At 38.2% G+C, this 17,807-nt stretch overlaps 1 pseudogene; it reads left to right on the top strand.

Moving 5' to 3' along the window:
* The first annotated feature begins 7,479 nt into the window (after positions 1-7,479).
* LOC112643179 (exportin-7-like) lies at positions 7,480-10,799 on the top strand (annotated as a pseudogene).
* The last annotated feature ends 7,008 nt before the right edge of the window (positions 10,800-17,807 follow it).

Below are 17,807 nucleotides of genomic sequence, written 5' to 3'. Positions count from 1 at the left end.
GATTTGAAACACATATATATTATGAAATGATAATCACAATAAGGGAGTGGGGCTTTTTAATTTAAATATATCATTCTCTGGCCCAAATTTGTGCTGTGTTTCTTATCTAGCTAAGAATTTATCCTCTAAATCTACTCCAGCATGTAGTAATGGAGCCCAGCGAGGCAGACAAATAGAGGCTGTGCTCAGGTGGCATCTTGCGGTGTCTTTGTGTGGCCTGGGCAGTGAGAGGTATGCCCATTTAGAGGAAAAAGATCCTCATTTTATGGGATGCCTGGGTGGCTTAGTGGTTGAGCGTCTGCCTTCAGCTCGGGTCGTGATCCTGAAGTCCCGGGATTGAGTCCCTCATTGGGCTCCCTGCATGGAGCCTGCTTCTCCCTCTGCCTGTCTCTGTCTCTCTCTGTCTCTCTGTCTCTCTCTGTCTCTCATGAATAAATAAATAAAATCCTAAAAAAAAAAAAAAAAAAAAGATCCTCACTTTAGCCATGAACTCAGGCACCTAACAGGCTCCAGTGCAGAGTTGTAGACTTTAGGTTTTGGTGAGAGGATGTACTGCGAGTGCAGGAAAAGATTACTGAAGAATCAGATTTGTGGCTCAACTCCAGCAATTTCTCTATGCTAGATTTCTGGTTAGGATCAAACTTTTAAAGTAATATACTTTGGTAATACAGGGCTATCCACTATATCTTTAATTAAACTAGGGAAGTACAAACAAATATAAACGTATTGCTGATTATAAACAGCTGCATTCTTCACATTGAAAAAACTTTTTAGAGAAATTGTTACATTACTTTAGTTTCATTTTCATTTTTAATTTATATTTTTTAAATGTAATAACATTATTTTTGTTTCTGTATATATTTATGGTTATCTCCTATTTATTGTAAATGCTACCGGTTTCCCTTTGTGGTAGTAATATTTGTCTTAATAAATTTGTTCAAATATAAAAATAGTTTTTAACTAAAAATAGTAATTGAATACTAATATATGCAAATAAAGATATGATCAAATCTGAAGGTTGTTTGAGAAATATATCAATTTGAAAAACATTGGCTTTCAGGGGAGAAAGGTTTAACTGGGAGGTAGTCTGAGTAGAATTCTAAGCATGTTGCCTGGTTATGCAGGCTAGGCCATAAGGCTTTCTGGGCCTCTCTGAGTGTAAGACTCGGGGCCCATTTCAGAGGCATCAACCCACTGACCTTCCACAAGAGTCTGCAAAGTTTAAGCATAATTAGTTCTCTGTAACTTGGGTCAGATCTCATTTCTTATTAGGGTGTCTTAAAACTATTCTTCTGCATAGCGTTGGGAGGAAAAATTGTATAAATTGTACATTTTCTTTGGAAAAGTCTGCATTTTAGAGAAGTAAGAGTCAACTTTGAGACTAAAAGCTTTCGTTTTCATAATTTCAGAATTCTAGTTTTAAGTCAATATGGAGGAACTTGGGGAAGATTCTCAAACTCCTTATGTTTTCCTGTGCTTTATATGTAAACTTGGAATGGAAATTCCAGAGGAAGTTAGGAGTATTAAATGAGTGTGTGTGTATGTATGTGTGTGTGAGAATAAGTGGGAATATGTAAGAACATATATATAATATTTATATACATATTTCATTATGTATATATATGTCATTATATATTATATGATATACACACACATATATCATCTGACTTTATTAACAAAGGGGTTGTTCTCCAATTATTTTCATTTTTGTGAAAATGCTCTTGAGAAACAGCCACACAGCATTAGGGGAAAGAAAAGACTTCTTCCTTTGAGTTATTAAGAGAAAGGTCAAATGGAGTAATTATTAAGTTTCTTTCAGTTTGAAAAGGAAGACTGTACCACTCTACCACCCTTAATGTTGAACTTGATCTAGGACAATGGAAAATATGATATAACAGAAATTCTTGAGAGAGAAATAATATGCAGAGAGCTCATTGTCCTCTAGCCAGATGGATTCAGGGAAGGGATAACGTAGCAGTTTTAGGAGGAAGCAGATAAAGAGATGCATATGGCACATCTCTAAGCCAAAGCTCTTTGAATGGGTGATCAGAAGTGAGGACCTTTAGTAACTTAAAGGGAAATCTGAAAGAAAAGATTGTGACTGCTTTCTATGTAAAGTACTGGGATATATGTGTCCTTTATTAACTTGACTGTTGTCCAGGTAGATAAGACTGAGATGGTTTTCCTGCTTTCTTGTGACAGCATGGGTTGGACGTGAGATGCAGAATTTTCCATGTGCCATTAAACAGCTCCAGAACAGCTGGAATCAGGACAAGGAGCCTACCTTGCTTATTGACTTTGTGACTAGAAGCAAATGCTATGTGCTATTGGAATGATCTTAACTCACATTTAAAAGGTCATGGACTGTAGGATCGTAATGCCTTAACTGTTACTATTTCTGGAACTAGATGAGGACAGTCTTTCAACAGGCCATTGAAATTCTGGAAAACACTCAAGAATTCAAAACCTACTCTTTCCCACTGCTTGAGGTTATGTAGTGACCCTCTTCCCTTACATTAAGATGCCGTATCTAAGGAGAAGAGGGGGAGTTAAAAAAATAAAAGGCTTTTTTTGTTTTCAAACGAAGCATTTAAAATAGCTCTGAGAAAGAGTTGAACTTTGAATTGACTCATTCACAGCACAGACTGTTTAAGTATGAAGATGCTGGGTTAATATTAATTGGGGAGCTTAAGTTTCTAATGGAAGAGAGTTGTGAGAAGTTTCTAATGGACAGCATGGAAGACATGCTACATTTTCTTTGCAAATCTGAGTGTGGCTAAATCTTTTTAAAGATTTTATTTATTTGAAAGAGAGAACATGAGTGAGTGGGGAAAGGCAGAGGGAAAGGGAGAAGCAGATTCCCTATTGAACAAGGAGCCTGAAGCAGGGCTTGAGCCCAGTACCACAGGACCCCAGGGTCATGACCTGAGCCAAAGGCAGACACTTAATTGAGCTACCCAGGTACCTCTAATATAGTTAAATTTTGACCACACCTCACATACATTACATTGATAGATCTATAACAATAAAATATTAGTTTCTTTTAGCCTATATGTATGATGCTTAAATAAACAAATGAAAGTATTCTAATAAGAAGCTAATATGTATTATAGCACAGGTCATAAAGTCATTCCCCTTATGTATTCCACTTCTAATATTGTTAAGTGTTATCTTCATAGACAAGATGTTATAAATTAGAGAATAATAGTAAAATGAGTCTCAATTGTTCCTGTGTAAATTTCAGGTGCCATTGGACTCTTCACACTGACAAGCAATCTTACCATGTTTCTTGGAAGAGACTTAACTTCTCCTATAGAAATGAAGCTGAGAAGACATAAAGGTTCTGCAATAACCTCTTTTCCATTTAGAGAGAGCACATCTGAAAATGGAGCATCCGTGATAAACTGAGAAAAACCACATCCTGCTGATATTTTTTGAGCCAATAATCAAGCTGTGTTTAAAGCCAATCCTGTTGCTAGATGTTCAGTTAAGTGAAATAATATATTCCCTTTATTAATAAGCTGGTTTAGGTCAGGTATAATGTCTTTTTTATCTGAAGTAATCTGAATGATAATAGAAAACAATCATGTACAAAAAAGTAGAAGGTCCATATGGTGGTTGGGGAAGATGACAAAATTGAGCTTGGAGGGCAAAAGTGTCACAGCCTATATTTCACCAAATCAGACTTACAGCAAGATGAAATCTTTTATGATTTTCCTCCAAGGAAGGAAGGGAGCCTAGGGGGTCTGGATTAGTCTTGTCCCTTATCATCTCCTTTAGATTTATACACATTCTTAATGCATATTGGCATTTATAATTTTAAAAGAAGAAATGAATCATACTGGATAAAATTTATGGAAATTAAGCAGCCTGGGTTTCATTCACTCATACTTTGCCAAAAAATAAAAGCATAAATATCCCCATTCATACTTAAATATTAATAATGCTTATAAAAACTATAATTTTCCCCCTTAACTCCATTATTTTCAATCCTTTTGTTTTCTGGTTCTTTCTAACCTGGCCTGCAAAAAGCACTTAGTTAAGAGATTTATTCTGTATTTGTTTGGGAACATTTTGAGACTAGTTATAAGCAATCACTCTTGAAAGAAGTGGAGGATGCAGCCATATGCTAAATGTTCTGTATTTCCCCATTAAAGAAGAGAACAGAATGGCATTTAGGAGTCCTTCATTCTTTTCCACCATCTCAGAATTATGTGCTTCCACCCTAGGAGATGTAATGAGAATGCTAATTCAAGAGAATGCTTCTGGTTAAGAAGTCAAAGACAAGAAAACAATATAAAACGCTTAAACTCATTTTAAAGTCAACTTGTCATTTCTTCTTACTCTGTGCTTTTCCCCTTGGGCTCTTTTATTAATGCTCAGGGCTTTGCCAGTCATTGAGAAATGACTTATACAATTATTTCTCTAGCCCACTCTTCTCCCCTACGTCTCAAACTGGCACAGCCAGCCACTAAGTTTCTCTCTCTTTTTAAATGTTTTAAAAGTAATCAAAACTCAGCATGTCTGAAATTGAACTTCTCTCCATCTTCCTTCTTCCACATGACCATATTCATTTATTTCTGCTAAACAGTTCAGGAAATTAAGGGTTTTCTGTATTGCATCCTAGTGTTTAATCCCTTACAGCTCACGTTTGCCACCTATGTTTTCTCTTAAATCTGTTTGCTTTTCTCTCTGTCCTCACCATAGCTAGTGATCTGTTCAAAACTCAGATCTAATCACATTACTACCATCCCCTTACTCCACATATACTATGCTGAAAATATTCAGTGTCATGCCAATGTTCCAGGACATAGGTCATTTTCCTTAAAATTACCTGGAAGTCACTTCATGGTCTGGACTTGCACTGTCTGATATGGTGGCCACTAGCTATATTTGTTTGAAATAGAACAAGTCCAAATTGAAATATACTGTTAATGTAAAATACACACTGAATTTTCAAGGCTTTGTATAAAAAAATAAAACAGTATTAAATATACCATTAATATTTTTTATACTGATTGCATACATTTTAAAATGATAATATTTTAGAAATATTGGTTTAAATATGTTATTAAAATTTATTATACTGTTTCTTTTTACCTTTCTAGTGTAACTTAGAAACTTTAAAACTATAAAAATTTCTGTCATAATATTTTAATTAGGCAACATTTTTCTAAACCAGAATCCTGGGGTGCCTGGGTGGCTTCCTTGGTTAAGCATCTGCCTTTGGCTCAGGTCATGATCCACGGGTCCTGCGATCAATCAAGCCCTGCGTGGAGCTTGCTGCTCAACAGAGAGTCAGCTTCTCCTTCTTCTGCCTCTCCCCACCATTTATGTGCTCTCTCTTTCTCTCTCTCTCTCAAATAAATAAACAAAATCTTTAAAAAACTAAACAAAAGAAAACCAGAGTCCTGCTTTCACTTTTCTTCTCCACTTTCCTGTACTTCTTTCAGTTCCTATAAAGTACAATACTTGGCCTTTTAATGTATTATTTCCTCCATCTAGAGCACTTATTTTTCTTCATGTCTTTGCATTGATCTAGTCACCCTATGTCGCCTTTTAAATTCTTAAGATCTCATTTAAATTATCACTTAGAAAAAATGCTTTATGTCTCTGATTAAGTTAAATTCTTGCATTATGAGCTCTCATGGCACCAGACATTTCTTTGTCATGGTGTTGATCATGGTCCAAATTTTAGGAATTTCTGTATTTTTTTGTGTTTTGCCCACTATCTTAGTCTATTCAGGCTGTTGCAATGGGAATACCTTTCTATTTATAGGTGATTTTATCAGGTGGTTTATAAACAACAGAGATTTAATTTTCACAGTTCTAGAGGCTGAGAAGTCCAAGATGAAATCTCCACCAAATTCAGTGTCTGGTGAGAGCCCATAGCTGTCTTTCTGCTGTGTCCTCGTGATAGATACCAAAAGGGATCTCTCTGAGGTCCCAAGGGCACTGATCTCATCTCATTAATGAAGGCTCTGCCCTCATGATGGAATCACCTCCCATAGGCCCCATCTCCAAATACCCTCACATTGGAGATTTTCAAAATACAAATTTTAGGGGACACAAACATTCAGTCTGTAGCATCCACTAAGTTGTGTTCTTCATATGGGCATAGGCCACGTCTGGTTTTGCTTACCGTTGTATGGTCAGGCTCTAAAACAGTACTTGTCACATGCTGAGATATTAATAAGGAATGAAAAACAAGAGGATCAAACCATGAGTATGGAAATATGGGAAACCATCATAACTATATATTCTGAAAGAATCTAGCTGGCGATCTCTGAGAAACTTAGAAAAGAAACTTCTTTTGCTACTTTGCATTACTGTATAGCAAATACATACCTCACTCCCCCTTTTTATGATTAGAGTATTCTTTCTGGGATCCTTGAGTATGAGATCAGTCACATTACTTGCTTTGTTTAAAGAGGATTTAGGGAGACATTAGCATAAGCAGAAACGTGATTTGTGCAGCACAATGAGCTAATCTTAGTACTTCTATCAGTGATATGTAGAAGACCTTCTAGATAGCTGCTGCCTCTTCAGCCTGGACCCAACTTTCAGGGAAACTCAGCTTCAATCCAGTCTAAAGCAACTAATTCATGAGAAAGAATAAGTTGTTGTTTTTAAGGTAATGAGTTTGGGGGTGGTAAGTTACATAGTAATAGACTTTTTATGGCTCCCATCTCGGGAGCCTAAATGTAACTTAAGCAAAAACATACTACTTTGAATAACGGAGTATTTGGGATAGGCACCTGGATTTAATACTGGCAAAGATGACTGTAATGTTTTCCTCAGCTTGACTGAACTTCAAGCAGGTTTCTTCCTAACTATAGGTCCCTGACTTCCCTGTTCTTAGAGCATTCACTTTATAAAACTTTCTATTATAAATGCTTTCCCTGCCCCTTTGCCAAAGTACCACAACCTAGGGACATCTTCCCCAGAGACAGGGTGGCCATCCTTCTTAAATATAATCATCAGGAGAGATAGGGCCCCATCTCCCAGTCTCTGTGAAAAGATAGGGGTCTAATGTCATAAGCGCCAACTAGCAAACACACGTGGCTGGGTCACGTTGAACAACTTCCCCACTACTATTCTTCAGTACTTTTCCACTAGCTCAACCCAACACTCAGAAACTTTCCTGCCTTTTATTTCAACAGAGTTGTTCAGTATCTCTCCTATTGCAATAGTCTTGAATAAAATTGTCTTTGCCTGTTTATCTCCACCTGAGAAGGCAGTGTGCCTTCGATAATACACATTGGATTGTTTTCTAGGGAAGAGTTTAGAAGGCCAACACAAATAATTTAAAAGTAGTTTCTCATGCTTTGCAGAGAATATTCATATTGTAATACACGTGATATCTGTACTCTGACAAGTCATCTCTCATGTAATAATGAAAATAGCTAGTAATAGTGGCTAACAGTAAAATCTACTGCAAATTTATATTAGGTACCATTTTAAGGGCTTTCCTGTGTCTGATTTTAAAATATATTTTGGGAGAGGAGCATGAATGTAGCAAAATGGCAGATCATGTGCAGAGCCTGGCCCAACTAGAGAATCTGTGCAAATGGCTTTATGAGACAATAGATACAACCATTCGACTCCAGGCAGAGAAAGCCTTGGATGAATTCACCAACAGCCCTGATTGCCTGAGCAAGTGCCAGATACTCCTCGAAAGAGGAAGTTCCTCTTACTCCCAGTTACTGGCAGCTACATGCCTTACAATATCTTGTATCACGCACAAACAACCCTCTACCATTGGAGCAACACATAGATACTCGGAACTAAACTGTGTGTTCACAGTTGTGTGAACACAACTTTTGTGTGACACAAAAGTGTCAAGCTCACAAAACTTTTGTGACACAAGCACTTACTCAGTTAAATGCCAGAATCACAAAACTGGGCTGGTTTGATTGTCAGAAGGATGACTACGTCTTCAGAAATGCAATCACAGACGTCACAGGGCTCTTCTAGGATAGTGGTGAATACTGCATCATTGGCGTCACAATTTTATCTCAGCTAACCAATGAAATTAATCAAGCCGACACCACCCATCCTTTAACCAAGCACAGAAAAATAGCCTCTTCTTTCTGAGATTCATCGTTATTTGATATCTTTACACTTTCCTGCAATTTACTAAAACAGGCTTCAGGAAAGAATCTAAACTTGAATGATGAAAGTCAGCATGGTTTGCTCATGCAACTGCTCAAACTCACTCATAACTGCCTAAACTTTGATTTCATCGGCACTTCTACTGATGAGTCCTCAGATGACCTGTGCACGGTACAGATTCCCACCAGCTGGAGATCAGCATTCTTAGATTCTTCAACTCTGCAGCTGTTTTTTGACCTGTATCGTTGCATCCCTCCTTCATTTTCACCTCTGGTATTATCCTGCTTAGTATAGATTGCCTCAGTCAGAAGATCCCTGCTTAACAATGCAGAGAGGGCCAAGTTTTTCTCACATCTTGTCGATGGTGTTAAACAAATACTGGAAAACCCACAGAGTTTATCAGACCCAAACAATTAGCATGAGTTTTGCAGACCACTGGCCCAATTGAAGAGTAGCTATCAACTGGGAGAATTAGTAAAGGGGAAAACTATCTGAGATCATCCGATTGATAGCTAACTTCACAGTGACCAGCCTACAGCACTGGGATAGTGCCCTAAATAGTGTGCACTATCTCCTGAGCCTGTGGCAGTGGCTGGCAGCCTCTGGGCCATATGTGAAAGCCACAGAGCCCCACATGCTGGAAACTTATACTCCTGAGGTCACCAAAGTCTATTATCACATCCCGTTTGGAATCTGTGCACATCACCTTGAGGGATGGCCTGGAAGACCCTCTGGAGGATACAGGCCTGGTGCAACAGCAGCTGGACCAGCTGTCTACCATTGAGCGTTGTGAGTATGAGAAGACATGCACACTCCTCGTGCAGTTGTTTGACCAGTCTGCCCAGTGCTATCAGGAGCTGCTGTGCAGGAAGGAAGACTGACGTGGCTGGATTACATCATTGACGCAGTGATCGGTGATCAAGTGTTTTTTGCCAGCACTGATGAGCAAGATGCTATGGATGATGAACTTGTCTGTCAGGTGCTCCAGCTGATGAACCTAACAGATTCTCACTTGACTCAAGCAGGTAATGAGAAGCTAGAATTGGCCATGCTGAGCTTTTTTGAACAGTTTTGTAAGGTCTATATTGGGGACCAGGTGCAAAAATCCTCTAAACTGTACTGCCAACTTTCAGAAGTTCTGGGCTTGAATGATGAAACTATGGTCCTAAGCATCTTCATAGGAAAAAATCATCACCAACCTGAAGTAGTGGGACTGCTGTGAACCAATCACCTCCAAGACACTACAGCTTTTCAATGACCTCTCCATTGAATACAGTAGTGTAAGAAAACTAATGAAGCTTAGTGCAGTACAGTTCATGCTGAACAATCACACGCACTTTTCATTTCTGGGTATTAACAATCACGGCAGCATTTGAGGCTGTGACCCAGATGTTTAGCACTAATAGTTCCAACGAGCAAGAGGCAAAGCGAACTCTAGTGGCCTCATAAGAGACCTGAGAAGGATAGCTTTCTCCTTCAATGCCAAGACCAGCTTCATGATACTGTTGGAGTGGATATATCCATCCTACATGCCAATTCTTCAGTGGGCAATTGAGCTATGGTACCATGATCCAGCCTGTACTACACTTGTGCTCAAGCTGATGGCTGAATTAGTTCATAACAGATCCCAGTGACTCCAATTTGATGTCTCTTCCCCCAATGGCATCTTACTCTTCAGAGAAGCCAGCAAGATGATAACAATGTATGGCAATTGCATCCTGACACTAGGAGAGGTCCCAAAGGATCAGGTCTATTGCACTGAAGCTCAAGGGCATCTCCATCTGTTTCTCCATGCTGAAGGCTGCCCTCAGTGGGAGTTATGTCAATTTTGGAGTCTTCTGTCTCTATGGAGATGATGTGCTGGACAATGCTCTACAGACCTTCATCGAGCTGCTCCTCTCTATTCCCCACAGTGACCTCCTGGACTACCCCAAGCTCATCCAGTCTTGCTATTCACTACTGTAAGTCCTGACCCAGGACAACATGAACTTTATTGCAAGTCTGGAACTTCATGTCATCATGTATATTCTCTCTTCCGTTTCTGAAGGACTCACTGCACTTGACACCATGGTATGCACAGGCTGCTGCTCCTGCCTGGACCACATTGTGACATACCTCTTTAAGCAACTGTCATGGAGCACCAAGAAGAGGACGACACCCCTAAACCAGGAGAGTGGCCGCAGCATCCAGAGATGATCCAGCAGATGCTGTCAATGGTGCTGAACATCATCATCTTTGAAGACTGTAGGAACCAGTGGTCTACATCTCAGCCCCTACTTGGCTCGATACTACTTAATGAAAAGTATTTTTCTGACCTAAGAAACAGTATCGTGAACAGCCAGCCACCAGAGAAGCAGCAGGCTATGCATCTGTGTTTTGAAAACCTGATGGAAGGCATCGAGTGAAATCTTCCTACAAAACACAGAGACAGAGACAGGTTCACCCAGAACCTGTCGGCATTCCATCGAGAGGTCAATGGCTCAATGAAGAATTCCACTTATGGCGTGAATAGCAATGGCATGATGAGCTGACACCTCCTTGGACTCTACCTGCACAGAGCAACGTCCCTTTGGGTCTGGCTCAGAGGGGCAAACAATTACAAGGGAGAGGGCCTGGATGACCCTAGCTCCCTCCTCCAGGGGTGTGGGGAAACTGGCAAAGTCAACTGGCTACTTCCCCATGGAATAGGGGTGTGAATACACACTAGGGGGCAGAGCGCTGCTGGTTCCTGGGGGGTTGGGTGGGAAGGGTGGTGGGAGAAGATAGAGACACAAATGTGTGAGACTCCAGCCCCTCCTCCTGGGGCCACCCCAGGGGGCGGGGGGGGGGTGCAGGGAGCCCCCGGTGTCCTGCGACAACCTGCCTTCTATAAACATGTACATTTTTTCATAACATTTTGAACAAGGTTTATATTGACTCAAGTTTAAAAACAAAAAGTGTGACTGAAAAATTTTTATAGAGTCTAGTGCACCAATGCTGATATGAGGGGTTATGTATGCGAGTGAGGAAAAATGTGTATTCTGGTGACCTGAAGCTTTACTGGACGAGGATGTGTGAACGTGCAGAGATATATTTAGTGTAGAGAGGGAAAAAAAAAAGGTAAAAATTCCAAATGTATATTTTTTTCTTATTGCCCTTCCCTTGCCCCCCCAAATTATCACTTCCTATTACTTTATTACCCTTGTTATTAGGAACTCTAAGCCATGCAGAGCACCATCCTTCCCCTTCAACCGTAGATGCTGCCCTAGGTCCCTTGACTTCTTGCAGTGACAGACAACTCCAGCTAAAAGTGGTGTTCTTAGCTTCATCCTTTTTCCCATTTTGCTCATCCTCATCCTCAGACAAATGCCTCTTGCTTTTACAAGTCGGATGTATCTCTATGACTTCGGGTGCTTGGTCTCTGTAAAGGGAGAGACCAGAGAGAAGGAATTGAGCCAGTTGCTCTCTTGGTGAACCATTTGGATGAGTCCATCAGAGGCCCAGTTGTGTGGCCAATAACTTTGAGTCTTCCCCAGCCCTTGAGGCAGTGTGTGTGGATGTGTGTGTGTGTGTGTGGATATTTATATATATATACCCTGCACTTGTGAATGTATGAACTGGAGGAAGTTACTACAGTGGAGGGGTGGTTAATAACGAAGTCTGCCCAGCATGAAATAACAATCTCCCACCCCTTTAAAAATATACATTTTTATAAAATTAAAACCATAATAAACATTTGGAATATTAAAAAAAATTAACCTACAGAAGAAAATTAATGGAGAAAGCTATTTGCCTTGTACATTTTCCACAATTGCTGCTGCTAGTTGTATACATCTCTAATTCAGCTCTTGCCCACGGGACACTCATCAATTAGGTTTTATCTTTATTTCTCTCCTCTACCCCAAAAACAAGCCTGTTAATTTTTTTTTTCCCTTCTCCTCTGGCAACTGTGTGGTGAATCCTTTCTTGCATGATCAGGTTGTGGATTGACTTGTAAGGGTGTTTGCTGCATACAGTGACCGCCAATAAACTTCAATGGTTTCTACTGAAAAAAAAAAAAAAATATATATATATTGGTACAATTAGTGTTATGTCCATTTTATAGACTGATAAAATGAGGCTCAATAAGGTTAAATATATTCTTCAGGTCACAGTTTATGCATAAAGAATTTCAAATATCATTAAAAAAAACTTAGTCTCTACTTCCCTATACAAAATGTCTTGCTTTCAACAACCACAAAAATAAGGTATATGAAAAATAAAAAGACTGTTAAGAGATAAAATAACTTACAGAACTAGACCTAGGTGTCACATAGATAAACACAGTAAGAGACAAGATGCATGGCTTATTTGTAGATTTGCAACAGTCAAAGACAGAATCAAGGAACTTAAAAAATAATCCAAAGAAATTGCCCAAACTGAAGTACAAAAGAAAAGAAAATAGAGCATTCATGAACTGTGGGAGAAATTAAACAACCTAATATATATACATATATATTTCCAGAAATAAAATAAACTGGGCAGGAGCAATATTTGAAAAAGTGATGGCCAGTAAGTTTCCAAAATTATTGATAGTCACAAAACTGATTCAAAAAACTCAGAAAACACCAAATTGAACACATACAAAAACATGAACAAACAACACACCCTGAACATATAATATTCAAACTCATAAGAAAGACAAAAATCTTGAGGCAGCATGAGAAAAAGAACTGTGACATAAAGAGGAGAAAAAAAGATACAAATTATAGCATGGTTTGTCTTTTTCTATTTGACTTAGCATCTATGTTGCTGAAAATGGCGGGATGTCCTTTTTAATGAACAACTAATATTTCATTGTGTTGATATACCACATTTTATTTATCCATTGCTGGATACTCAGGTTATGGCCATATTTTGATTATTGTAAATATTGCTGCAATAAGCATGGAAGTATGTATATCTTTTTGCTTTAGTGTCTGATGATATATCATATCTGTAGAATATGAGGCCAGTTGTTGAAAATAAGGAGAAAAATGAGGATTCAAAAATTTGAGCATGGAAGTAATATGAAGAATACTTTGCATTTATCATCTTCACACCAAAATTACATAGTGAGATAAATATCTTATTTTTAATCCAATTTCATAAATGAAGAAACTGATTTAGGATAGTTAAGTAATATGCAAATACCCCATATTTAGTGAAACTTGGACTGTCCCAAGTGCGTGTCAATTTATAAATGTTAAATAGATACAATATGTTACATTTAGCCCAAATACTTCTTTCATCATATTTGAATATTTATTTAGAAGGAAGTTCCTTAGTTAAAAAGAGAAGGCAAGATCATTCAGATGCTTTAAAAAAATGATTTCTCCTAAAAAAGAAGCACAAAATAAAACCAAAAGGAAATGGGAAAGTGCAAAAAGTGCAAGAACTCAGACAGGGGATGCCTGGATGGCGCAGCGGTTTGGCGCCTGCCTTTGGCCCAGGGCGCGATCCTGGAGACCCGGGATCGAATCCCATGTCGGGCTCCCGGTGCATGGAGCCTGCTTCTCCCTCTGCCTATGTCTCTGCCTCTCTCTCTTTCTCTCTCTGTGACTATCATAAGTAAATAAAAAATTAAAAAAAAAAAAAAAACAAGAACTCAGAAGGGCTGCTCTTTGTTTTGTTGACATTGATTCTGTTAAATTTCATTTTTTTTATTTTTGGGAGAGGATTGTATCAACAATGTTCCGATATGCTAGATAAAATTCAGTTGTTGGATTTTTGGTTAGAAGGAAATTTAAACTAAAAGGCACAAATAGCCAGTAGAATATTGTATGCCATAACCTGAGGTGCCATATGCAAATTTCCCATTTTGATTTGATTTTTTTCCCTCTAGCAAATAATTTTGTGGTGATCTGAGGTCATTTATCTAGAAAGCAGAAACTGGAACTAAGATTCACATGCCTAAATATTGAAATTTCTTTCTGACTTGCAGTTTCACTTTTTAAACGAAGCTTTTTTCCTCCTAAATATCACATCCTCCCCTACCTGCCCCCTCTTGGGAGTGTTGCCATGAGGTGTTGTACAATGCTCCCTTAAATCTTTCATCTTGTATACAGATGCATCTTAGGTGTACTTTTTAGTTCATGTTGATTTTTGTTTTCATATATTTTTTCTTGACATTTTGTATCAACCAGAAAAAGAAAACGAACGAATGATACAAATGGGCAGTTCACAGAATGGAAATGCAAGTGACTAACAATGGTGGAAGAATGCTCAAATTTATACTCATTTAAAAAAATTGCAAATTAAAATGACTGGCCTATTACTTTCCATCTATCAGACTGGCAAACATTATGAAGCAGAGCAACACTAAATGTTGGAAGAGATGTTGGACTGTAGCAATCCTCAGGTATCCTACTGGGGAGATAGACTAGAAAAGACATTCTGGAGAATTGCCTGCCAGAACTTACTGTAATAAATTAGGTGTGTGCATACTCTGAGATCAACAGTCAAGCTCCTGGGTATATAGTCAAGGGAAATTCTCATACAGGTCCATATAAGTAACTCATGAAAGGATTTTCATCACAGCCTTGTCCTGAGAGCAGGAAGTTGTAGGCAACCCTGGTGTCTATCTCTGTGCTGGTGATATATACAATGTTGTAGATGCACACTTTGGAAGCAGTTAACTAGAAGCACACAAAATACCAATTGTATATCTTAAAAACAATGCTTTTGGAAAAAAGAAAGGTCTGAGGCACATACCATTTATGCAAGTTGAATATATACAAAAGCAGTAGACATAAAACTAATGCTTTATAAGGACACAGAATAATAAGGAAAAGCACAAAAGGCTTTAGACTAGTTCAATAAGGGGTGAAGGAATAAACATGGGGAATTAGGATAAAATGTAAAATAAATTCAATGAGGGTCTCTCTAGCACAGCCAGAGGTTATAGTGTGTCATGAACAAAGGAGAACGATGAACTAAACCTGTAAATTCTCTCTAAAAAATGACAACAAACTAAAGTTAACTTCAAAATATTGCCTTGCTGTCACATGAAAATAAATACATAGATAATATTTAAACCTTTCATTATTAATTGAAAAGATAGATTCTGGAGGATACACCATGAAAAATTAAACTAAATAATAAGGCAAGAAAAAGATTGGGAAGAGTTCATTAATCAAAGAATTACAGAGGAAAATGTTTGAAATAACCTATCAGAATAAAAGTTCCTATTAGTTGAGATAGAGGGATTAATGAATAAACAGATATAATTCTTGTATATTTTCTGAATTCTAAGAACATTGTAAGAATACAGGAACATATTACAATCAACAATAGAATCCTATCAGCTGTGAGCTTTTCTTCTGCAACATCAGAAACTGGAATATGATTCTCGAACTTGACAGAATTGCAAGGAGAAACTGTTATATTCCTCAACTCAAGAGAAGCAAATGTATGGCAATTTAGAAATGCAGTTTGAGAATTTTTACAAAGAACACATTTGATGACAAATCCTCAAAGAACCGCCATATGAAATTTGAAATAAAAACGAGGCAAAAAAATGGCAAATTTGCTAAATAAAACAAAGACCTGTTAATTTTTTTGACTGAAGAAATGGGAAAAATCATTGAAATCATGACCCAGAGGAAAGGGGAAGTGAAAAATGTAGTCTATTAGTCATGAAAGAAAAGGTGGAGTCACAGATGGTATAAATAGGACAGTGTGTCTGCTCTCCCTTGCTTAAGAATGTGAAAAGGCACTAAATAGGTGAGCTGACTCTCAGCCAGACAACTTAGACAAATTTAAAGAGACACATAAACAAAAACGGTTTCCTCTTGGTGCTTTGCTGGGAGAGCAGCATTTTGCCTACTGCTGTACCTGCTGCCCACCAGGACAGAGCCCACAGTAAACCCTTCACACCAGACTACTGCTGCCTAGAGTGCTCTGGAAGCTAGACCTAAAACCTGACGCTCAGACAAAATAACATCACTGTATACCTGAAGGAGACCAGTATTTAGAGGAAGAAACAGAATATTCAAGAGAGAGGACACCCTTAGCAAAGCAGTCCTACTGCAAGGGATGGTGGAGTCAAACCTATACATGAAGGAACGAAGAAAGAATTAAAATGCACTGAAAGCCCCCCGGAAGTAGCAAGTACAACTTTCAAACCAGTAACAACAAAGAAGTCATTGTTGGGGTCCTAATTGGTGGCCTTGAGAAATCATGTGAAAGGAGTGGAAGTATCATCAGTCATCAGGGAACTACAAAGTAAAACCACGAGATACCACATGAAAGGCAAAGTTAAGGAGACCCTACCAAGTGTGAATATAGAGATGTGGAGACACTGGAAATAACGACGCTGCTGATGGGGATGTGAACTGGTAAAGCCATCGTGGAGAACAGCTTGTCAGTGTCTTAAAAGTTAAGCACATCTTGCCATAAAGACAGTGGAAAAGGCACACCTCCTTTATAAAGACTCCCGTCAAGAGTAACATATATCACTTGTGTTCACATTCTGTTGGTGAGAACCATTCACGCATGAGGTGTGACACTAAGGCTGCACACAGTCTCAGGTTTGTGTAAGAGCAGGGTCGCCCATGGGACCCTGAGAATAAGGGCATCCTTAAATTTTGCCTCCTTCTTAGAGTTTGCCAAGCAGGGCTGGGGAATGTGGTTCACCAGTAGACAGATTCCTCGGGGGACTGTGCCCCACTCCAAGAAGGAAAGCCTAGGTGCCCGTGACTTGCCTAACAGTCTGAGAGGTCTTCAAAGCAGGGCCTATGTATTTCCTGTCTTATCCTTGAGCCCAAGATAGTGATCCCCAAAAGAAAACAAAATTATTACTCAGGGAAAAGAGAGAGAGCGAGACCAGGGATTGGGGGATAATTTTGCTCTGTCATTTGGTCAACAAACTGACTGAAATGTATTCAAATTGTCAATGATGAAAATAAATATATTACATATATACAGACAGTCTTCCTAAATATTTCATATGACTCTTAGAAAAATCCCAACAGTAAGAAAAAGCAAACATTTTACCATAAGTTTATAAATAGGGAAGATGGAGATCAATTTTGGACCATTCTTCTGTTAGAATCTATGATTGTGAATTTACATTCCTTTGGTTTAATATCTTTATAGAAGGGTATTTTTGAACAGTCACAGTAATCGCCTTTTAAGTGCTACATATAATGAAAGGTAGTCCAATTTGTGGTTAAAATTATCTTTTATACCTGAAAATGCAATTTTTAAATATTTTAAAAATGTTATATGTATCATAAGCTTATTATTGTAAAATAAGTTTTGTGTAAGAGACGTTGATGTGTATTTTCATCACACTTAGGATTTCTTCATGTACTACATTGCTTCAGTTTTTCTCAAATATTGAAAAAAACAGTGATTTGAATTTTACCTGTTTGGTTATAATTTAGATAATTACATGTGATATCTACATAATGATTGTATTAGTTCTATCATTTAAATAATCAGCTTCTTTTAGCGCTTTGTGGATGTAGAAACATATTCATTTCAAAGATAGGTGGCAGGTTCCCTGGCATTGTGGTCAAATTTCATTTATTCTACATGAGAAATCATAGGACAGTCTCAAGTCTGCTCTATTGCGGCACATTCCTATGTCCCTTTAGTCCTATCTACTTCAACACAAAGGCTTTCATTTGTTTGAATTTTTACATTTGTTTTTGTTTGGTTTAGAATAATTAGCACACTGGGAAAATGTA

Source organism: Canis lupus, chromosome 38 (assembly GCF_003254725.2).
Source record: "Canis lupus dingo isolate Sandy chromosome 38, ASM325472v2, whole genome shotgun sequence".
Taxonomy (NCBI): Eukaryota; Metazoa; Chordata; class Mammalia; order Carnivora; family Canidae; genus Canis; species Canis lupus.
Note: the sequence above shows the minus strand (reverse complement) of the source record. Positions and strands in the feature narration are given on the sequence as shown.